General features: G+C 35.7%; 1 protein-coding gene and 1 pseudogene across 1 annotated transcript in view; one reads left to right on the top strand and one right to left on the bottom strand.

Moving 5' to 3' along the window:
* Positions 1 to 25739, bottom strand: part of KHDRBS2 (KH RNA binding domain containing, signal transduction associated 2) — a gene marked incomplete at its 5' end in the record, with an annotated part of 503373 nt that overhangs the window by 473831 nt on the left and 3803 nt on the right. The gene's annotated exons all lie outside the window — the stretch shown is intronic.
* LOC108527869 (peptidyl-prolyl cis-trans isomerase FKBP1A pseudogene) lies at positions 24964 to 25456 on the top strand (annotated as a pseudogene).

The raw sequence follows: 25739 nt of genomic DNA, 5'->3' as shown, positions 1-25739 counted from the left end.
GACATCAAATCAATATGTTAACAATTTTAATTTATACTTCTGTAAGCAACCGACAGATCTCTCTTTTGTTCTTACATCCATTTGAGAGCCAAAGGTAATATTTATTTATAATTCATGTTTGATCTTAATCTCAATTCCCCTCGGACAATCTTTAAGCTTTACTTTGTAAATTTTCCCCCCTCCTCACCTCATTACCTCACCCCTCCCTACCCCATACTTCTATCTGCACCTTTTGCTACAAAGTAGCAGGGTCAGGGGTGGAAGCATATATGGACTCTGGACTCAGAACTGTCAAATTCGGGCTTAGCCACGGACTATCAATCACATACTATTGATGAAATGCCGAGATACTTAATGAATTTCCCTTAGCCTCAGTTTCCTCATCTCTAAATTGAACATAAGAACACCAGGCTAAAACTTGCTGCTGATTAAGTGGCCAATAGATAGTTACTGATAGTTGCTCTGCCTTCCTCTAGCACAAAAACCCAAGTTGGATTCACATAAGTCACACACGATCCATCTGTTTCTACACTTCACAATCACAGTCCCAGAATTAATCTCTGTGTCTGGGAATATTCCTGATAATCCACTTTTTGAAAATGTATTAAATAATAGTGCTGGTTCTATATTTAAGATATTCCTCTTTAGTGATGAATGGGGCATCTTTAAAATTTATCTTAAGTAAAAGAATAAATATTTCAAAAGTTACCAAAAAAAACTTCTATAAGGCCTATATATAAGCTGAAACAGACATTGGCACACATCTTGGAGATACAGATTAACTCAACAACCTCTGAAGGAAGTGGCAGTGGCATATTCAACCTGTTAGGTTGTGAACTGAAGTCCTTATAAACACAATAAGAAGAATATGGTATGTACACACACACACACACACACACACACACACACACACACAAAACTTCAAGTAATGCAACATAACTGAAAAATGTGAGTAGATTGTCCTAGCAAAGAAGTAGCACTGGTGAATAATTTCAAATAAAGACAGAGTGTAATGCAGCAAATATCAATCACATGGATAAAAAATGGTAACAGGTAACATGTGCCCATCTACTTTATAAAGTAGCTAATATAAGTATGTGGTCTGGAGTCAGATTGCCTGGGTTTAAGAACCACATCCATATCTTAATAGCTATGTGATGGGCAATATTTTATTTCTCCATGCCTTAGTGTTTTCATCTGCTATATGGAAATAATAGTGCTTACTGGCCAGGCTCATTGGCTCACACCTGTAATCCCAGCACTTTGGGAGGCCGAGGCGGGCAGATAGATCACCTGAGGCTGGAAGTTCAAGACCAGTCTGACCAACATAGAGAAACCCCGACTCTACTAAAAATACAAAATTAGCCAGCTGTGGTGGTGCATGCCTGAAATTCCAGCTACTCAAGAGGCTGAGGCAGGAGACTGGCTTGAACCTGGAAGGCGGAGGTTGAGGTGAGCCGAGATCGTGCCATTGCACTCCAGCCTGGGCAACAAGAGCGAAACTCTGTCTCAAACAAAAACAAAAACAAAAAACAAAAAACAATACTTACCACATGGGGTTTGTGTAAGGCTTAATTGATATAATACAAATAAGTCAGTTAGCACAGTGTCTGACACTTAATAAGAATTCACTAAATGTTAGTTCTTATGCATATAAAGACAAATGGGATTGATAATCTTGCTTTAGAGAAGGCATTGTTTTATTTACTTAGTAATCAGTGACTCTCAAGAAAGAATATAAATGACAAAAAAATTCTTCGTATGATATACACTACTCATTTAATCTATGATATTATTTTAAAAGTTGAAGAGGTAGAATTTGCATAGGAGACTGACTAAAATATTATTAAACATGATGATGAGAAATACATATTCAAATCTTGACCTGACTAAATCCTCCTTGAGGTTCATTTATTCCTTTGCCACCTGCTTGCTCCACAGAGATGGCTGGTATAAATTGGTGCAGGCTGCTCTGTGGCTGTCATTCACATACACACACTATCCTCAGGAATGACTCAGAAGTAACTTGTGCATGACAAGCAAGCTCCGAGACCATAACTCAGATCTGAAATAAACAAATTAATATATTCAGCCTGTTACAAGCTCTTTAAATTGCATATTTAGATTCTTTGAACACAGCAGGTTAAAGATACAGCATCCCGGATCCACCTGATAGCATCGGGGCTTTGGCCCACATGTGGCTCACTGGTGATTATGTATGTGAATGAACAGCTTGGAGGGGAAACCCTGGATTTTGAAACATTATTTCACAGTTTATAGCTTGCTCAATGGGAAAAACATTAAATTGCACATTTTAAGGTCATATCTCAAGGATTAGTTTCACTCTCTTCCAAGACTTAAATTCATTACCATAAACTATGAATGAATTGAACATTAGGGAATAACCTGCTTAGTATTTTAAACAGAACATGCTACAGAGTCAAATTCCAAATCCAAATTTGCTTGTACAACTCTAATGCTGAGCAAATGATGAAATTCCTTCAGGTCTGTTTATTTTAAAATAAAATCCGGTTAGTAATAAAGAAAAAAAAAACTATGAGTAGAGAGTCAAATTCTTGGAGTCCAAGCATATTTCATCTCAAATAGCAAATAGACACCTTCTTTTTGCATTATACTGCGATTAATATTATGACATAATAGTCAATACTAGCCTCTTAAAAAATGTTTCAGCCTTTATATTGTTTTTTTAAGCATGAAAAAATAACTAAGCACAATGCTTTGCCCCTTTAAAAGAGTATGCATTTAAAAATAAATTAGATAAATATGAACCATGATATTTATTTACATTGATTTTAAAGCATGGGGAGAAAAATGGCCGAATATGATCATTGCTATCTACTACGGCCATGCTTACTTACATCATGGTGAGTTGCTCAGGGTGGTAGGGACCTAGGAGCAGCTACTGTTAGACTCACTCAATCCTACTGCCTTTAAAAAAAAAAATATTTGGCATAAAGTATACTTAGTTCTCTTGAACCATGTGTATAGTCCAAGGGAGATTCTTTTGCTACCCTTGGAAACTCTCCATCCAGTCTTTGTCTAAAGCATTCACAGTATGATTTTAACGGGAACCGTCTCAGGCGTTTCTCACACAGCATCCACTATTTCATCCCCAACGTGCCTATCCTGGAGTCACAAAATAGGCCTCTCTGAAGGAGTTCGAGGTACTACCGTCCTGAGTGTTTGATTTCTTTGTTACACTAGTAGAAGCATTTCTTTCTTTTATTCTTCGGTTAATCATCTTGGTAGTAAATGACCACAGCCCTTCCCAGACAATACAAAATGGGGTAAGTCAAGGAGACTACCAAATGAGAGGCTGTATGAAAAGGTATCAGAGAAGACTTTAAAGAAGACATTGGAAAAACCAAATGTCAGGTTAGGAAAGGTGGGCATAGAGGTGAAATAACATGCCCAGGCTCCAGGGACACACCACCACTCAGGTGTCATGGAGATTCCGTCTGTATCCTTTCTTGATAGCTCCCTTTCCTATTCCTATTTTCTTCTGCCTTATTTCACCTGCTGCATTACTTCCCAGTCTGGATTTGAGTAGAAGAAAAACGAAATGAAATTCCCTAAAATTACTGCATCAAAGTGATTTTATAGGACATCTAGTCAGATTACTTCTAGAATATATCAAATTTTAATTTATAAAAATAGTAATATAAGCCCTGGTTTTTATCCATTGAAAAATAGAAATAGGATTCTGATTTATATACCGCCTCAATCTCTGCTTATTTTCTCTGTATGAAGGAAAATCACTTCTTACAATTTCCTTAGTTTCTCCTATTCGTCTTAGAGTTAAGACGTAAAGGAAAAAAATAAAACGGAATGAATGATTCATGGATAAAGGGGTTAAAAGTCATGGGAGCAAAAATGATAAAACAATGAGGGTGTCACAAATGACATTGAGGAGAATGCCAACTGGAGGAACACCATATTAAAAATACTACCACATAGCTTTATTTTATTTAGATTCTGGTTACGCAATGATATCAAAAGCTTTTAGTTTTGAGAATTACTCATGCCACAATTAAACCAAAACAGGTAAGTGACTAATGGCACAATTCAAGGGAGGGAGGGGCCATTCAAGTCATACAAGAATTGTCATGTAGACTGAATTGAAGCAGTGGAGAAATATTGAAGGGTCTTACAACAGAGAATGACATTATTTTAAAATCCTCACTAAGATCTTTTGTGAAAAATAAACCAGAAAGAGAAAGACTGAATTCTGCAAAACCAGTCAGAAAGCTGTAGCAGAAATGTATATAACATTTATAATGGGAGTCTGGGAGATGGTAGTCTGGAAGACAGGGGTTGCAGTGGGGCTGAAGAAATGTAACTGGATTTGAGCTGGGTTTAGAGAAAAAAAAAATGGACAGGATTTAGTAATTGAAGAGTCAAAGCAAGAGTTAAAGATGACACCCAATTCTGGCTATGTAACAAAGAGAATAAATTCACTGGAAGAGGGATAAAAAAGTACCAGCAGAGATTCTAAGGAAAATAAAATTAATTAGGTTTGAATGTGGTGAGTTTGAGTCATCTTAGAAACATTCAGGTGGAGATATCAACCAAGTTACTGAATATGTAAATCTGGAGATATAGAAAAAGTATCCGCGTTGAGAAAAGATACAGTCTTAGGAGTCATTAGCAAATACATGGATCGGAAGATCATGGCAGAAGACGAGATTGTCTGGGATTGGTATAGACTAACATAAGGGACCTAGGTCAAGATCTATGCATATGCCTTCTGCCTTGCATGCTGTCTTCAAGACCACGAAGGTTTGTCTCTGGCCCCAACACTGCCCAAGACATAGTAAAGTATGCATGCATCATTTTATTCAACTTCATTGCTAAGCTATTGTTTCTGTAACTCATGAATACTATTTATATAATCTAAAACAATGCCCCCCATAGTTGTTTTTAAAATGAACAGTAGAAGCTATTCCCATATCTGTTTTCCACAGTTTACAAAAATACAAGAGTTCACATAGTCATTTGCCGAAAGGGTGAAAAGTGGAAAATTTTAAAAGTGAGTGTTTCTGCATAATCTTTCAATTTTGTGAAAATTGGACTGTTCTATCCTGCTGGTGTATTTTAGGGGAAAAATCCCGTAATTTCAGAGTGCAGAATGGGCTCATTCCTTTGCTCACACATGTGAAATAAGATTGCAGCAATTTCTCTGTCTAGTTAGACAATATATTGTTTGGCAGCCAAATTTTGTATGTTAATTTAAGGCATTTCCTCCTACATTTTCCAGGGTGTAGTCAGAAAAAAATTCTTTATATACTAAAAAATAAAAGGATCTTAGCAATGCCATCAATCCAATTATACCTGATAGCTCAGGTACCCAATCACTGTGTGTAAAAAACTTTTAATAATTTCAAAGGATCTGTGACAAATATAAAATAATAAACATGTGAAAACGTTTCCCAAGTTCTACTCAACTATGTACTTTTAATGCATTTTGTACTACCTATTTTTTGTTAACCAAAAGTTTTACGTTAATAGTCAATTTCAGAGAGAACTTTTGAAGACTACATTAAATCTTACTATAAAGCACTTATTTGGCCAGTTCAGCAGACTTAGATTGAACTAAAAGCAAGATGAAGTAATGGGATACATGATCATATGTTGATTATTAAGTCAACTGCAATATTAGTATAAAACTATAAAATAAAAACTATTTTAAGACTGAAATAAAAGCGTAGAATAGGGAATATTTTCGCATTTTGTTAGATTTCATTTGCTGGTAAAATCATAAAATGTGTTACTAGACTTTTTTTTTTTAACCATTTAGAGGTACTCTTCTAAAAGTTAATTTTGTAGATTTTATGACACCGCAAAATTAATACTTTTTCCATTAGGTTAAATATAATATCTTACTCTTAAAAGAAGAAAATAAGAACGAGGGCTTGGTGCGGTGGCTCACGCCTGTAATCCCGACATTTTGGGAGGCCAAAGTGGGCAGATCACGAGGTCAAGTCATCGAGACCATCCTGGCCATCATGGTGAAACCCTGTCTCTACTAAAAATACAAAAAGTAGCTGGGTGTGGTGGCACTCGCCTATAGTCCCAGCTACTGCTCAGGAGGCTGTGGCAGGAGAATCCCTTGAACCTAGGAGGCGAAGGTTGCAGGCAGTGAGCCAAGATAGTGCCACTGCACTGCAGCCTGGGGACAGAGTGAGACTCCTTCTAACAACAACAACAATAACAACAACAAGAACAACAACAACAAAAAAGAGGTAAGTTAAGCCCAATATGGGTATAATTTAATGCACGTTTGTGAAGTTTCAATATTTGTTTGATAGTTCTGGAACTATTCAACATATTCCCAACTAACTGAAATGTAGAACATTTTGGTCTCCTTTACTTAGCACATGGAATTAAAATTAAACCAGTTTTTGGGGTAATAAGCAACAGCATCAATTTTAACTCTGAGATGTGTCTTCAGATGGGAACACAGGAAATGTTCTTTTGAAGTATGTACTCATTTATTTTAATTCCAAGTGGCATATAACTATGAGTCAGAGGTCTAATACATAAAATACAATAATAATAGCATGTTTTATATAATGTTTATCATTTCATTATTTAATATTACATGTAGATTATTCACTTTCCAATTTATGACATTTCACGAATATCAATCACCACTTCCAAACATTTGAACAAAGAAGAAGCATAAAGAGAAACAATGTTTTAGAATTGTATTTAAATAAATATGGCTAAAAATTCAGTTTGTAAATAGGCAGATATAAATAAGCAGATATAAAAGTAAGATTTATGCATAGCTTCCCCCTTTTCAATCTTGATGCATTTTCAAATGTCTATGTGAGTTTCAACAATTGAATTATATGTGGCCCAATCTTCTCTTCTGTACAGTATTTATTCCACAGACATTAAATGGATTTAATCAGGTAATAATATAAATCACAAAGAAAAGTGCTTGATACATAGTAAGCAGTGAGCAAATCACAACTTTTATTACCTGTAATATAATCATTATCTCCTTTCATCCATTTCATCCCTATTCTAATTAGTGCCTTCATCATTCTCTCATTCAGGAATGGCATTACAGAACTCTTAGATAAATAATTCCGACTATCTGTTTTATTACACTCACACAGAATCTGGCACAGAGTAGGTGCCCCCTCCAAAAAGACTATCATTAAATGAAGAAACAGAAGAAGCTAATATTTACTTGATAATTATACTTGTGTCAGCTTACACCATGTGCTGACACTATGCCAGGTATGTACATAAATTTTCATGTATTCCTGATGAAACCTCACGGCATGTCATTATATTCATGTTGAAGCTGAAAAACAGTTAAGATGAAGGTGTTTATGAAACTTCCCACTGGTCACAGTTAAATGATAGTACAGCTATGGTTGAAACTCAGGTCTATCTGGTTCAAAATTTTATTTTCCCACTACATTACATTATCTTTCCACAGATCTCATTAGCATCTCAAAAACTCTATATCTTAATATATCCTTACAGATTTCTTTCCATGGAGAAACTTTACAGGCAAGGAAAGAGGCCAGACATAAAAATTACCATGTTACAAAACATCCATATAAATGAAGGTTTCTCTTATTGAGATAACTTGAGAGTAGGAAGATAAACATTACCCTGATCTTACTTCTCTGTTCCTCTCAACACTACATTCCAAACAATACCTTCTCTCTCTTTGCTCTGTGTTTTAAAAATAATGATCTATTTTTTTCATATTCTTGTTTTTTCTTTCAAACGTTAGCCTCTAAATTTTAAGGGAAATAATTAAAAACAACCTGACTTCAGGCTTCTATGCAAACGAATACAATCTCAAAGTTTCTCAATCCAGCCTACTGTGAGATAAAATTAGGAAAACTGTTCAAATGTACTATAGCATTTACTTAGACCAGTGATAGCATCTTTTTCATTTTCACATGAGTTAAATGCCACGTGACTGTCATACAGATCCAAAAAAAATCTCTTGAATGATTTAATGAATTAATTGGAATTAATATTCAAAATGATGATGTGGAGGATGTGTAGGCTCATTTATAAAAGTTCAAATAATGTTCAATATGCCGCACTTAGTAAAAATGGATAATTAAATAATGAAAGCATAATGTTCAGTAATGACTTGAAAGTGATTCCTAAGTTAACCTTTTAACTTCATTTTAACAAGAAAATTTGGTTAAGCAAAGTAACCGATAAGCTAGGCATTAGAGTTGAGTAAAATTTTCACTTTAATTGCTTTATTCTTATACTTTAACTCTCTCTGCCAAGATTAGAGTAGCATTGAGGCAACTGTCATCAATGAAGACAGCAATATGGAACCTCTTTCAGAGGACTCATGACGTCATTGCTGCAACTGTGAAAGGTGCCTGGGAATTCTGTAAGATGAGGAAAATGGTGATCAGGTGATCCCTGTTCTGAATCCATTCTACAGTAACTGTGCTTCCATAAGTGGGAGTATCTTAGAGAAGAGACTACCTAATTAAAGTTGATCCCTAAACGACAAGGGGGTTGGAACATCTACTACTCACAAAGTTGAAAATCCACATATAACTTTTGACTCCTCTAAAACTTAACTAATAGCCGACTGTTGACCACAAAACTTACTGATAACATAAACAGTCAATTAACACATATTTTGTATGTTATATGTATTATATACTGTATTCCTACAATAAAGTAAGCTAGATAAACAAAATGCTATTAAGAAAATCATAAGGAAGAGAAAATATATTTACTACTCCTTAAGTGGAAGTGAATCATCATAAAAATCTTCATCCTTATTGTCTTCACATCAAGTAGGCTGATGAAAAGGTAGGCTGAGGTAAAAGTAGGCTGAGGAAAAGGTTGAAGAGGTGGAGTTGATCTTGTGGTCTTCGGGGTGGCAGAGGTGAAAGAAAATCCATGCAAAAGTGGGCCCAGTAGTTCCAACTTCTATTGTTCAAGGGTCATTTGCATTCTGTATCTTTTCATAAAGTATTTATTGACCACCTACTATGTGCTAGACATTGTTCTAAGTGAGTGGAATACATGAGTAATCGAGAAAGAAGAACTTGCCATTTTGCAACTTTACACTCTGACATGAAGTGACTATAATATAACAAGCAAATTATAAACTATATTAAAAGATAATACATGTTATGGGAAAAAAGAAAAACTAGAAAAAGGTAAAGGGACTGTGAGTACTTGGGTAGCGATGGATGAAGGTTGCTATATTAAATAGGTTGTCTAAGTTAGACCTCATTGAGAAAGTGTTATCCAAATCAGGAGTGGTTTTACATGAGATAGGTAGTTTTGTAAACGTATGAGGGCCAAGTGTTAGGAACGCTAGCCAGCCAGGGTTACTGCACAAAATGAATAAACAAGGCAACTTAGGACATGGTAATGGGCAGTCAACTCTTGTAGGCAACTGCAAACCCCTGCCTTTTACTTTGAGCAAAATGAAGGACCACTGGAACTTTCTGAGGAGTTACATGACCTGTATGACCTATATGTTTAAAGATGACGATGGCTATTCTGTTAAGAATAGATTGTAAAGATACTTGTATAGGAGCAGAGAGCTGGGTTGAGAGAAGATGACAACTTAGGCCAGGTAATAGCCCACTTGAGAGAAAATGATGACTTAGGCCAGGGTAAGAGCCCAGTTGAGAGAAGGTGATGACTTATGCCAGGGTAACAAGAGCTCTTTGTTCTAATTAAAAAAAAAAAAATGGGGGAAATACACATAAAATATTACTGTATTTACATTTTTAAGTATACAGTTTAGTGGTGTTAAACACATTCATAATGTTGTACAATCATCACTATCATCCATCTCCACAACTCTTTTTATCCTTGAAACTGAAATTCTGTATCCATTGAACAATAACTCTCCATTCATCCCTCTGCCAAGGCCCTGGCGATTGCCATTCTATGTTCTGTCTTTATGATTTTGACTACTTAAGTAACCATATATAAGTGTAATCACACAGTATTTCTCCTTTTATGAATGGCATAATGTCCTCTTGTTTCAACCATGTTGCAGCACGTGCCAGGATTTCGTTTTTTCACCTTCGATCTACTTGTCTTTGGATATAATGTGAGTCTCTTATAAATATCATATATTTGAATCATTTTTAAAAATCTATTGTCAATCACTTTTGATTGGAGAGTTTAAACTGTTTACATTTAAAGTAATTACAGTTGGCCCTGCATATTCACAATTCCACATCTATTGATTCAGTTATTCAGTAAACCATGAATTTAAAAGAATTAAAAAAATAAAATATAACAATATGATAAAATAATACAAATAATATCCAATACAGTATAACAATAATTTACATAGTATTCGATATTATAAATTATGTACATGGTATAAGTTATTATGAGTAACCTAGAGATCATTTAAAGTATATGTGAGAATTGCTTAGGTTTTATGCAAATACTAGGCCATTTTAAATAAGGAACCTGAGCATCTGAGAATTTTGGTATTTGCAGGGGTCCCAGAACAAATCCTCTGAAGATTTTAATGAAAAACTATACTGATAAGGAGAAATGAACTTCTGTCATTTTGCTACTTGTTTTCTACATGTTTTATAGCATTTTTGTCCCTCATTTCTGGCATTATTGTCTTCTTTTATGTTTAGTTCATTTTTTGTAGTGAAATATTTAAATTCCTTTCACATTTTCTTTTGTATGTATTCTATAGCTATTTTCTTTGTGACTACCATGGGCACTACATTTAATATCCCAAAATTGTAACACTCTAATTTGAATTTATACCAACTTAATTTCAGCGACACAAAAAACTCTGCACTTTTACGGCTTTATACCTGTTTCCACTGTTCATGTCACAAAATTACATCTTTATGCATTATATGCCCCAAAACATAAACTAATAATTTTTAAGTACATTAATATCTTTAATTATATAGTAAAAAAGTGAAGTTACAATTTTACCAGCTTTTAGACCATTTAAAAAGATGTATTAGTCTCTTAAATCTGTAGAAAATAAAAAAAAATGGAGATACAAACCATTGTTAAGATAATACTAGCTTTTATAATTGTCCTTTATTTACCTTTATTAAGATCTTTATGTCTTCATCTGGCTTCAAGTTACTGTCTAGTTTCTTTTAATTTCACCCTGAAGGACTCCCTGAAGCATTTCTTGCAGGGAAGGTCTAGTGGCAATGAACTCTCTCTGAGCTTTTGTGTGTGTGGGAATGTGTCAATTTATTCCTCACTTTTAAAGAACAGTTTCGCTAGATATAAGATTCTTGATTGACAGCATTTTTGTTTTAGCACTTGAGATATATTTTCCGACTGCCTTCTGGTCTCTATAGTCAACTGCTAACAGTTGAAATGGATCAAAACTAATGGCAATTTACTACTCATGGCTTCCCCTGGAATTTGCAATACTTCAATAGGCTTCAGTAGTTACAGAATAGTTACATCAGACAGATTCTGCAACTGCAATTGTTTTCTAGGTAGGAAGACAGATTTCTGGTGCTTCCTACTTCATCATCTTCCCACAGATCCTTCTCAACTTCATGGTATATTTTGAACATAAGACTACTAAGTTTGCCTGGCAGGTTGGATAGAATGTGCAGGAGAAAGAGAGGAGTGAAGGAGGCATCCATGGTTTTTGACATGACCAAGTAAAAGGATCAGGTGTTGTCACCAGCTGAGACAGTGTAGATGACAGGTAGAGTAGAAATGGGGTGAGAAGAATATTGGTTGAATCTGAGATGTCTAGATATCCATATGGTGATGTCAAGTGGGCAGCTTCAAGTAAGCCTTGGAGAGAGGCCTTGGCTTGATCAGAAGCTTATGTAAGGGCATGGCACAAGTGACATCACAAATGGAGTGTGGGTGTAGACAGGGAGGAGCACTATAGATAATTCTTAGGGAACTTCAATATCATTAAGTTGTGTGGAAGAGTAGAAACCAGCAAACTAGGCTGAAAAATACAAGCAGTTTTGCAACAGGAGATAAAAATAGTCTTGTCCTGGAAGCCAATGAAGGCAATTTATCAAGAATAGTTAAAGACAGACTTTAATTACTGTGATTTCTTTACTGCTGCAGAGGCAAAACCAGCACCGCTGGAAACTTACAAGGATAAGGATCATATTTCAATGAGGAAATGGAAAAACTGAACAGCGATATCTACTCAATATTAGATCCAACTGGTTTATGAGGCATTGAACTTTCTTTTCAATCCTAGAAGTATTCATATACAGACTGATGAGTAGCACAAATACTGTAGAAATGATTCCTAAATTGGGTAGAAGATTCAGCCATATGACCTATGAGACACACTCCCAACTAATGAGTAGTTTATTTCTGCCTCACTTAACACCAGAGGAGAAATACATCTGTTTTTCCATCTGTGGGCCTTTGAAATCTTAGCAGTCTGTGTCCAGAATTATCTCAATGCCTCCTCAGATAAAAGAAAGTGAATTATACCATGGTTTAATGCAAAGAGAATCTTTGGTGCAGACAGATCCAGGTTCAAATGTTAACACACTCATTAATATATTGTGGGGCTGTAGGAAAGCCACTTACATAGTTTTAAACCTTATGCTCTTCTTTAGAACACTCACAATGTACTTCAGAAAAGAAAATAGCAGTTTGTTCTGCTTTTCTCAGTGTCTGATATATACAGGGTAGTCATAAAAACTGTAATTCTCTTAAGTGTGAGGTCCCAGGTTTAAGGACTATTTTACAATGTTTTAAAGTTGGTCATTCCTCTAAGCTTGAGTTTTACACTATGCTCTTAATTTAAGCACCATATCTATTCATAAACCAGAAATAAAATGTGCATTGTTTTTTCATAAAGACAAAATTTGAATATAGTTTTTAAACTCATAATAGATTTTGGTGGATTTTGGAGTCATGTTTGGGGTTAAATTTTCTACTGCATGTTTTAAGATATGATTTGCTTAGATTATAATAATGAACTACACGATGTAATAATGAGGTAAAGGCAACAGGCTGTAAACTTACTAATGATATTATTTTGGCAAGTCAGTTCCTATGAGAGTTTCCTTACATATAAAATGGGAAGGATAGTATTATTAGAATTTTGTGACAATCAAATGAGTCATAGATAAAAACTGTAAGTTATTTGGCATATAGACAACACATAATAATTCTTAGTTTTAATTATCTAGGAAAAAAGAAGCTTCTACATAGAACCAATTTTTCTACATTACTTGCTTTCCATTAGCCCAAACTATTTCTAAAATGTCTTTATTATTAGGAAAATAACATTAATAGTAACTAATTCAAACAGCACAAAATGCCTGCAATAAAAGGGAACCCCCTTTTACTTCAAATTATCTGTCTTACATTTATTTACATATAATTATATGCACATGTATACACATGCATGTATACCTTTTATACTAAAGGGGAACAAATGCATTTGTTTCATGTAGCAAGGTGTATTTTTGCAAATATATAATTCTAACATAAATAGCTAGATGGGCAACTGCTTTCAAAAGTCTGTGCCTTTGTGATATTAATTAATTTTGCAAAACTGCTCTCTAAAATACTTGAGTCTATAATCTCTGACCAAGAGATTATGGAGTGAAATTTTCTACATGCCCTAAAATCATGATTGATTATAATCAAAACTTGTCAGATAAAGAACAGAAGCATCTCAAATTAATCATAATTTGTATTTTCTAAAAGTGAGGTTCACTTTTTTTATAGTATAGTATATATAGTATTATATAGTATAGTATAGTATAGTTCCCTTACACTATACATGTGTGATAGGAACATTAGCTTCTTGTTCAATTAGAAATATGAATTCATCTATATAGAAAGGCATGGATTTTCTGTCATGTGTTTCAACTATTCACATAAATTTAGAATTTCCTTTTTGATTTTAGTAATTAATTATCAACATGACTTTTCTTGTACAGAAGTTTTCAATTTATGTTTTAAAGTAATTTATTCATTTACTTATGGCTTCAGTAATTTTCATCATTTTTTTGGAAATGCTTTCCCCAATTAAACTTTATTAAATAAAATTTGGCCATAACTCATTCTAGTACATTTATTTATTTATTTATTCATTGGCACTTAATTTTAGTTAGACACAGAATTTATTTTGGTGTAGAGGTAAGATAGGGATCTGGTCTTCCTTTTCTTTTTTCTCCAATTGTCTTACTGGTTATCTCTCTAACACTTATTCAATAAATGATTTATTCACATTGTTGTTAATATCTACTAATTATATACATCCATGTTTATTTAATAAGGAATAGAAAATTGGTTTTATTAAATGCATTTTTTGATCTAAAAAATTAGTGAATTTGTTTATTTTTAAAAATTAAATCAATCTTGCATTCCTGAAATGAACTACATTTGAGTGTAATTTACTATGCTGATAGATGTGTTCTACTGAAATACATTTGGTAATATTTTTGTAATATTTCTTATTACTGTAAAATAGACATAGCATAAAATTTACCATTTTAACTATTTTTAAAATATATCATTGTCATTATTATTTTTAGAGACAGGGTCTATATTACCTATATTGGACTTGAACTTCTGGGTTTAAGTGATCCTCCAGCCTTAGCCTACCCAGTAGCTGGGAAGTAGCTGCACGCCACTATACCTAGCCCATTTTAACTAATTTTAAGTGCACAAATATGTGGCATTAAGTACATTCACAATGTTGTGCAACTATCAATTTCTAGATGTTTTCATCATTCCAAACAAAAACTCTGTACCCATTAACGAATAATTTATCATTCGTTCCTCCCCCACAACCCCCTGCAACCTCTATTCCACTTTGTGTCTCTATAATTTCGCTTGTCCTAGGAACCTCATAAAAGTAGAATCATATATTTGTTCTTTTTGATGGGTTTATTTTATTTAGCATAATGTGTTCAATGTTCATCTATGTTGTAGAATATAATAGAATTTTATTACTCTTTAAGGTTGAATAATATTCCATTATATGTGTATACCACATTTTATTGATCTGGTAATTTGTTGAGGATATTTGGGTTGTTTTTACCTTTTGGCTATTGTGAATAATACTTCTATGAACACTAGTGCTCAACACTTGGTAATATTTTACAGTTTTCCAATTCGTATTCACAACTGAGGTTGTTCTACAGTTTTATTTTTGTGACATCCTTATGAAACGCATGTATTTTTAAGAAGGTTCTTTATAAAATTGCATAAATCTAAAACTGTGTATTACACAAATTTATTTTCACAATGACTTACCTTAAAAAATGAAAATAAAAGTTACTCCTAATTTTTCTACATGGGTCTAAATGTCTTTCAACAAGTTGGTTGCAGTCAGTTCCTAACTTAATAAAAGTATTAATAATCCCTTATCTACATGTTTCTAGGTAAAAGCATTAATTTTCACTTCCTTATTTCTCATATAAAGTTTTATTTTCTGCTAATCCCCAAAATACAGTATTTAAGTTTATATCAAATTCACTTGCTTCCACTTTTCAAAATCAATAATAAAATGGAAATCCATTCTATTGATAATGCAATGTCTCTTGATTATAATGGTGATATTTCTTTTCTGATCTCTTAAACATCTGTCTACATAAAAGGCCACTTCTACTGCAACAACAAAATAGCAGAAGATCCATCTGTGCGCTAATGAGTGTAGAGAAGCTTACTGAAGGCTCCCTGAGTTAAACAAACAAACAAATGAACAAACAAGCAAATGAAGAATGGCAGGATTGTAGAGAGGCACATGAGATGAAAGATTTTTTGGCTGTCACAGGGCCCTAAGGAAAGAATACGGGTTTGGACATTTTTCTAAAAGCACCTGCATTTTAATGGTCCTTTTGAAGCAGTCTTCAGTTTTCCAGTTGAGGGTAAATGTGAAAATAAGAAGCAACCCTCCCAAATAAGGTAGAAAATATTAGCCTGAGGTATGAGAAGGAAAGGGCTAGGGGTTTTGTTAGAGAATGAAAACAACTAGTTAAAACAGGCTGAATATTCACTAGACCTAGAAAAGGAGACTGGTATGATTTCAGGAAAATCAAGGACATATTTGCAAGGGGTCATAAAAAATGATGTGACTATAAGCACAACTAATTCAGAATTAGAAATGTATGACTCAATGTGGGAGGAAAACATAAAAAATTAAAAAAATACAAAATGGAAAAATAATATTTGAAGTACATGGGATAGGCATTAATTAAAAGGACAGGTAATCAGAAAAGACAAATTCTAGACATAATACCACTGAAAATTTCTAAATTTTCCTAGAAAACAGGATTATTTCACATGCCATTCTATTGGAGAGAGTATAGTCTACAGCAATTTGAAATTTTTTTCCTCATAAACATGTGAATCAGTGTCATATCGTTTTCTCAGTTAAAATTTAAATTCACAAACGAGGAGTTGGGAAACTGATATGAATGAAACTGAAATCACAAAGCCCGTCAAATCCTCTCTTCCATTTACTTTAGAAAAATAAAAAGCAATGCTGTGCAGTGGTCTGTGGTAAAGATAAAACAGGTTTAAGCTGTAAGCTACAGAGTGGCTTCTGAAAACCATATTGCTTACAAAATAGATGTGTTTCCAAGATTGTAAGTGATTATATTTGGCTTTGAGTTTTAGTTTCCACAAGAGTCGTAGTTTCCACATTTAGGAACTATTCTTAAATGATCTGATAACTACTTTAAAAGTCAGAAAAATCACACTCATCAAGTACTTGGACTTGGGTATTTCATCTTTTGATGTATAAAGAAGGAAACTCACACTCTGTGGGAAGACATGGCAAGTTGCAACCATGGATGAGACTTCTTCCAACCAGGCACAGAAGGCTGCCCCTTTTTCTGGGACTAAATAGAATAAGAATAAGTATAGAGCAAGTGAGATGGTTTTAAACACTTTGGAACTTTAATTTTCTGCATAAATCTACATAAGAAATTGATTTGAAAACCAGCACAGGGGAATGTGGCTGCGTTTGATCTTAAAAAAGGTCAAATTTGGGGCAGATTTACACTCCTGGCAAGATATTGCTTTAAAAAGTTGGCAGTAACTCAAGTCAAGAAATATAAAGTGGGCCTTGGGGCAAATTTAATTGAAGAAAAGGTCTGATGTATTTCACAGAATTCTAAAGGTACATCAAAGAGATACTTTTAAAAGGCATTGAGAGGCTGAATTGCCTAGGCGAACAAACAGGTACACCAGCAAGCAACAACTAGATACCCTCTTACAAGAGGAAGCCGCACATTCCTGTCCTCTAATGGTCTCTCAGTTTACCCAGACATGTGCCAAGCATTCCTTTTGCATATCTAGCAGTAACAAAATATAGCACAGCTTGTGCCATTTAGGTATACCTTGGTTTATTAGATCCTACAAGGCACTTGTTTGTTGTGGCACAAGAAAATATGGAATTTTTATCATTTCTCCAAGGATAATAATTGTCTTCATTAATATCAAATTTATACCCTAAGCTATGTTTTTATTCTTTTTGTATCTGTAACAGCTTTGCATTTCACCACTAACTCATGATGTAATTGTACTGAAGACATTTAAAACTGCAAGTAAACTCAATACACATAGTTCCTACACTACCAACAACTTACTATAAGAAGCCAGTACCACATTTACACATGTACAGGCAAAAACAGTGAGCTACGATCACTGCATGCCTGAAAGAGATTGTATTATGATGCTGACTGTAATATGCACAATAGGTGGAGATGTTAAACTTTGAAAGAAATGGCATATTGGACAATGAAACATAGTATATGTGGAGGAGAAATAGCAAATGTTAAGAATAGTGTTTATTCTCATCATATATATAAATATATATGTATACATGAATATAAATATACATTTATATTTACATATACATATATAATTATGTGTGTGTGTGTGTATATACACACACACATTTTTTTTTTAACTGTTCCTTGCAAAGCAGGGCTAACTCATAGGCAGTGCACCTAGAGTCAGTCTCCAGATTCTTCAAGAATGTCTTAGGAATATGGAGGAACATATTGACACAAGTTGCCTTTGTAGAGGCAAAGGGTCAAAATGGCGGACTAGAAGCAAGAAGCTCATGTGTACTGCTCTCATGGAGAGGAAAGAAAAGGGCTAGTGAACGCTGACCCAACAAGCTGATCACCTAAGAAATCGCTTTGGGATCCATCAAGGCAGGAAGAGGACACAGCAGAGAAGAACAAAGCTGGGCAGAAACCCATGTGGAATCAATGCGTAGACAGGAGAAGCTCCCCATAAGGGAAAGCTCCCCATATAGAAATTCCATGGGAGATTCTCTTGACAGGGACCTGTGCAAGACTGGGGATGGGAAAATGCCCCTGGCCCCGCTGCACTACACCACACACTTCTAAACTGAGGCAGAGAGCTACCAGTAGTTTTGGCAAAGGTAACTCTGAAGTCCACAGAGACCTCTCCAGCCTTAGACCCTGAAACAGACTAGTACCAGTGCCATAGCCCTGATGGAATGTGTGGGAGCAGTAAGATTGATCCATTCACCCTCACCAGACAAAGCTTGGGGCCAGCTTCTGGCCCAGTAGTCCCTCTTCTGCTTGAACTCAGTTGGTGGATACAGCCTTCTGTTGTCTTAGAAAATAACCAGAGAGCAGGGCGGGTGACTTCACCTACCCCCAACACTGGTAGCAATGTGTGCCACGCCTGCTAGATCTTTTAGCCCGCTGTCTTACTTCTGTCCAAACTCTGTGGGAAGGCACAATCACGTGTTCCCTGGGAAAGTACCCAGACAGTCGTCTGACCCCACCCACTGCTGGCTTGGTTGGTGACTAAACAGGGAGAAGCCTTCACCGAAAGAAGTGAGACACCTGTGTTCATAGGCTGATGGAGGATCAGGGCGTGCCTCCCTCCACAGGGCCAACTACAGCCTGTCTGCAGACCACTGCCGCTACCTGAGGAAGCCTTATGGAATAAAACACCCAGCAAAAGAAACGCGGGGATGGAGCTTGATTGAAGGGGGCTCCTCCAAGGCCTGGAAGCAGACTACGTGAGTGGGCCATCCCTCTCTGGAGCATCACAGAGAACTACTGCCAACTGTGCCAAAAAACAGAAGAGCCACACAGCGGAGTAAGAGCCTATCTGCTGGCTAACACTCTTAAGTGCCACCTACTGGACTATGGCCAAAAAATACAGGACTAAAATATTTTGCCAGCATATCCCAGCCAACACATGTGCACCCTGCTATACCACCATGGCTGCTGGCACATGAGAAGAATCATGGATCCCATTGCCACCACCCTGACGAAGCACTTTGGCTGGGATCCCCCATAACAGTTGTGACCACAAACCAGAATCACGTTAGCCTCCCCAGCACAGCAGGTTCCTCACCTCAAGGGGCCAGAGAACAAAGATGGGGACCTGGTACCAGTCCACTCAGGGTAAGAGCATGTAGCCCAGGAGTGCAGAACTGAGCTATGGTCCCCTGAAATATTCCAGAATCAAAGCCAGTTGACTGAACCCGCCTTATACCAAAGTCAAACTGCCAAGGGCATCAAAGAAGATAAATGCAAAAAAAAAAAAAAAAAAAAAAAAAAAAAAAAAAACCCAACCAAAGGACAGTGACTTCAAATATTAAAGGACCATTGGCCCACACAGAGAAAAAAGAACCAGTGTAAGAACCCTGGCAAGTCAAAAAACCAGAGTGTCTTCCTACCTCCAAACAACTTCATTAGTTCCCCAACAATGTTCTTAACCAGGCTGAACTGGGTGAAATGGCAGATAAATAATTCAGGGTATGGATAGGAATGAAGATCACGGAGATTCAGGAGATAGTAAACATCCAATCCAAGTAATCTAAGGAATACAATAAACCATTACAGAGAATAAAAGATGAAGTGGCCATTTAAAGAAAGAACCAAAGTAATCTGATAGAGCTGAAAAATGGATTACAAGAATTTAATAATATAATCACAAGTATTAACAACAGAATAGACCAAACTGAGGAAAGAATCTCAGAGTTCAAACACTGGTTCTACAAATCCACTCAGTCAGACAAAAATAAAGAAAAAAAGAAAAAACATGTATGAAGAAAACCTCTGATGATATGGGATTATGTAAAGAGATCAAAACTACAACTCACTGGTATCTCTGAAAGAGAGAGAGAGAGAAAGCAAGCAACTTGGAAAGTATATTTGAGAATATTGTCCATAACAATGTCCCGAACCTTGCGAGAGGCCAATATCCAAATTCAGGAGATGCAAACAACTACTGTAAGATACTATAGAAGATGACCATCCCCAAGACACATAGTCATCAGATTTTCAGTCAAAATAAAATAAAAGACATTACAGGCAGCTAGAGAGAAGGGGCAGGTCACCTACAAAGGAAACCCGATCTGGCTAACAACAGTCCTGTCAGCAGTAACCCTGTAAGCCAGAAGAGATTGAGGGCCTATATTCATCATTCCTAAAGAAAAGAAACTACAACCAATAATTTCATATCCTACCAAAATGAGCTTCATAAGCAAATGAGAAATAAGATTCTTTTGAGACAAGTAAATGCTAAGGGAATTCATTAATACCAGAACTGCCTTACAAGAGGACCTTAATGGAATACTAAATATAGAAACAAACGACTATTATGTACCACCACAAAAACACACAAGTACATAGACCATTTACACTATAATGCAACTACACAGTCAAGTCTGCATAATAACTACCTAATAACATGATGATAGGATCAAATCACACATATCCAAACTAACCTTGAATATAAATGGGTGAAATGCCCCAACTAAAAGGCACAGAATGGCAGACTGGATAAAGAAACAAGACCCAACTGTATGTTCCTTGAAGAGACCCATCTCACATGCAATGACATCCATAGGCTCAAAGTAATGGGATGGAGAAAAATCTACAAAGCAAATGGAAAGAAAACAAACAAACCAAAAATAAGCAGTTGCTACTCTAATCTCAGACAAACAAACTTTAAGCAAACAAAATCAAAAGAGAAAAGAAGTACATTACATAATAGAAGGGTTCAATTCAGCAAGAAGACTTAATTAACCTAAGCATATATGCATGCAACATAGGAGTACCCAGATTAATAAGCAAATTCTTAGAGACCTACAGAGAAACCTAGATAACCACACAACAATAGTGGGAGACTTCAACACACCACTGACAGTATTAGACAGATCATCATGACAGTAAACTAACAAAGATATTCAGAACCTGAACTCAACACTTGGCTAAACGAACTTAATACACATCTAAAGAACTCTCTACCCCAAAATTTCAGAATATATGTTTCTCTCTGCACATGGCACTTTAAAATCGACCACACGATTGGCCATAAAACAATCCCCAGAAAACTGAAAACAAAACAAAACAAAACAAAAACTGGAATCATACCAAGCACGCTCTTGGACCACAGCACAATAAAAATATATATCAATGCTAAGAAGATTGCTCAAAACCACAGAATTACATGGAAATTAACCTGCTCCTGAACGACTTTTGAGTGAACAATGAAATTAAGGCAGAAATCAAGAATTTCTTCGCAACTACTGAGAACAAAGATACAACATACAAGAATCACTGGGATACAACTAAAGCCTTATTAATAAGAAATATTATAGTGCAAAATGCCCATATCACATAACTAAGAAGATCTCAAATTAGCAACCTAACATGACACCTAGAGGAACTAGAGAAACAAGAGCAAACCAACATCAAAGCTAGCAGAAGACAAGAAATAAACAAAACCAGGCCTGAACTGAAGGAAGTTGTAACATGCAAAAAACACAAAAGTTCGCATCCAGGAGTTGGTTTGCTGAAAGAATAAATAAGATAAACCACTAGCTAGACTAATAAAGAAAAAAAAAAAAAGAGAGATGATCCAAGTAAACACAAAGAAATAAGAAAGGGGATGTTACCACTTTAGGGATCCCACAGAAATACAATAACCTTGAGAGACTATTAAAAACACCTCTATAACACATGCTAGAAAACTTGGAAGAAACTGGGAAATTCCTGGACACATACAACCTCCCAACACAGAACAAGGAAGAGACTGAATCCCTGAACAGACCAATAATGAGTTCCAAAATAGAATCAGTAATAAACAGACTACCAACCAGAAAAAGCCCAGGAACAGTTGAATTCACAGCCAGATTTTACCAGATATATAAAGAAGAGCTGGTCCCATTCCTACTGAAACTATTCTAAACTCTAACTCATTCTATGAATACAGTATCATCCTGATACCAAAACCTGGAATAGACACAATGAAAAACACTAAAACTTCAGGCCAATATCCTTGATGAACATAGATGCAACAGTCCTCAGCAAAATACTAGCAAACCAAATCCAGCAGCAGATTAAAAAGCTAATATTCCACAATCGAATAGGCTTTATCCCTGAGATGCAAGGTTGGTTTAACATATGCAAATCAATAAATGTGATTATTCACACAAGTTAAACTAAAATCAAAAACCGTACGATCATTTCAATAGACACACAAAATTATTTCAATAAAATTCAACATCTCTTCATGTTAAAAACCCTGAACAATCTAAGCATTGAGGGAACATACTTCAAAATAGTAAGAGCCATCTATGAAAAACCCACAGCCAACATACTGAATGGGCAAAAGCTGAAAGCATTCACCTTCAAAACCAGAACAGACAATGATGCCCTCTCTCACTACTCATATTCAACACAGTACTGGAAATCCTAGCCAGAGAAATCAGGCAGGAAGAAGAAATAAAAGACATGCAAAGAGAAAGGGAGAAAGCCAAAATATCCTTATTTTCAGATGATATGATATTGTACCTATGAAGCCCCATAGTCTCTTCTCAAAAGCTCCTAGACCTGATAAGGAACTTCAGCTACATTTCAGGATACAAAATCAATGTACAAAAATCAGTAGTAGTATTTCTATACACCAACAACATCAAAGCTGAGAATCATATCAATAACACAATCTATTCACAATAGCCACAAAAATCCTAGAAATACAGTTAAATAAAAAAGTAAAAGATCTCTATAATGAGAATGACTAAATACTGCCCGAAAGAAATCAGACAAGACACAAACAAATGAAAAAACATCCCATGTTCATGGATAATGAAAGAATCAATAGTTTTTAAATGGCCATACTGTTCAAAACAATTTACAGATTCAATTCTATCCCTATAAAACTACCAATGATATTCTTTACAGAATTAAGAAAAATGATTCTAAAATTCATATAGAACAGAATAAAAGAGTCCAAATAGCCAAAGCAATCCTAAGCAAAAAGAACAAAGCTAGAGGCATCACATTACCTGACTTCCAACTATACACTACAATAACCAAAACAGCATGTTACTGGCACAAAAACAACCACCTAAACCAATGGACAGAACAGAGAACCCAGAAATAAAGTCACACATCTACAATCACCTAATCTTCTACAAAGTCAAAAAAAAAAAAAGAAAAACAAAAACAGGCAATGGGGATAACTAGCTAGCCATATGCTGAATATTGAAGCTTACACCTTCTTTACACTAGTTACAAAAATAAACCCAAGAAGGATTAAAGACCTAAATGCAAAATCCAAAACTACAAAAACTCTGGATGATAACCTAGGAAATTATCATTCTGGAAGTAACCCCTGGCAAAGACTGCATGACAAAGACACTAAATGCAATTGTAACAAAAACAAAAATTGACAAATGGGTCCTAGTTAAACTAAAGAGCTTCTGTACAGCAAAAGAAACTACTGATAAAACATACAACCTACAGAATGGAAGAAAATATTTGCAAACTATGCATCTGACAATGTTCTAATATGCAGCATCTACAAAGAACATAAAAAAATTAACAAGGATAAAACAATCCCATTAAAAAGTAGGCAAAGTATATGAACGGTCACTTTTCAAAAAACATACATGTGGTCAACAAGCAAATGAAAAAATGCTTAACATCACTAATAATTAGACAAAATGCAAATCAGAAGCACAATGAGATACCACCTCACACCAGTCAGAATGGCTATTACTAAGAAGTCCAAAAATAGCACATGCTGGTGAGGTTGCCAAGAAAAGGAAATGCTTATACACTGCTGGTGAGAATGTAAATTTTATCAGCCACTGTGGGAAGCAGTTTTGCAAATTCTCAAAGAATTTAAAATAGAACTATTACCTGACCCAGCAATCCCATTATAGGGTATATACTCAAAGGAATATAAATCATGCTACCATAAAGACACATGCACACATATGCTCATAACAGCACTATTCATAACAGCAAAGACACAGAATCAACTTAGATGCCCTTCAATGGTAGACTGGATTTTTTAAAAATGTGGTATGTATACACCATGGAATACTACGCGGCCATAAAAGAAGTTACCATGTCCTTTGCAGCAATATAGATGGAGCGGGAGGACATTATCTTAAGTGAGCTAATGCAGGAACAGAAAACCAAATACTGCATGTTTTCACTTGCAAGTGGGAGCTAAACATTCAGTACACATGGACACAAAGAAAGGAACAATAGACACTGGGGTCTACTTGAGGGTTGAGGGTGGGAGTAGGGTGAGAATGGAAAAACTACCTATCAGGTACTATGTTGATTACCTGGGTGAGGAAATAATCTCTACACCACATCCCCATGACACACAATTTACCTATATAATAAATCTGTGCATGTAACCATGAAACTAAATTGAATATTAAAAATAATTGCTGTGATTCCGAAACATTTGCAAATGCAAACAATAGATGTACAACATCTATTTCTCTATTAATCTCTTTTGAAATAAATTTTGTTGTGTATTTTCAAGGTACACAAAATTATTTTATGGGATACATATACAAAGTAAAAAAAAAGGTACTAAAGTGAAGCAAATTAACATACTCATCCGAATAGTTGCCCATTATTTTATTTGCTTTTATAGGCAAAAGCAGCTAAATTCTACTCATTTAGCACGAATCACAAATACATGTCTATTAATTTTATTATAAAAATACAAAGCCAAGAGGGACTAGGCAGAGCGATGGAACCGCTGCCGGGTCGTTGCCGGTCTACGTAGCGCTGCCAGAGCGCTCAGCGTCCGCCGCCGCGGTGGGAGGCAAGTGGAAACCATCTCCCCAGGAGACGGGCGCACCTTCCCGAAGTGCAGCCAGACCTGCGTGTTGCACTACACCGGGATGCTTGAAGATGGAAAGAAATTTGATTACTCCCGGGACAGAAACAAGCCCTTTAAGTTTATGCTAGGCAAGCAGGAGGTGATCCGAGGCTGGGAAAAAGGGGTTGCCCAGATGAGTGTGGGTCAGAGAGCCAAACTGACTATATCTCCAGATTATGCCTATGGTGCCACTGGGCACCGAGGCATCATCCCACCACATGCCACTCTCGTCTTCGATGCGGAGCTTCTAAAACTGGAATGACAGGAAGGGCCTCCTCCCTTAGCTCCCTGTTCGTTGGTCTGCCATAGAGGGATCTGGTGCCTCCAGACGTGTGCGCATGAATCCATATGGAGCTTTTCCTGATGTTCCACTCCACTCCGTATAGACATCTGCCCTGACTGAATGTGTTCTGTCACTCAGCTTTGCTTCTGACACCTCCGTTTCCTCTTCCCCTTTCTCCTCATATGTGTGTTTACCTAAACTATATGCCATAAACCTCAAGTTATTCATTTTATTTTGTTTTCATTTTGGGATGAAGATTCAGTTTCAGTCTTTTGGATATAGGTTTCCAGTTAAGTACATGGTCAGG

This window comes from Rhinopithecus bieti, unplaced genomic scaffold (assembly GCF_001698545.2).
Source record: "Rhinopithecus bieti isolate Rb0 unplaced genomic scaffold, ASM169854v2 scaffold_4749, whole genome shotgun sequence".
NCBI lineage: Eukaryota > Metazoa > Chordata > Mammalia > Primates > Cercopithecidae > Rhinopithecus > Rhinopithecus bieti.
This window is presented reverse-complemented; position numbering and strand designations above follow the sequence as displayed.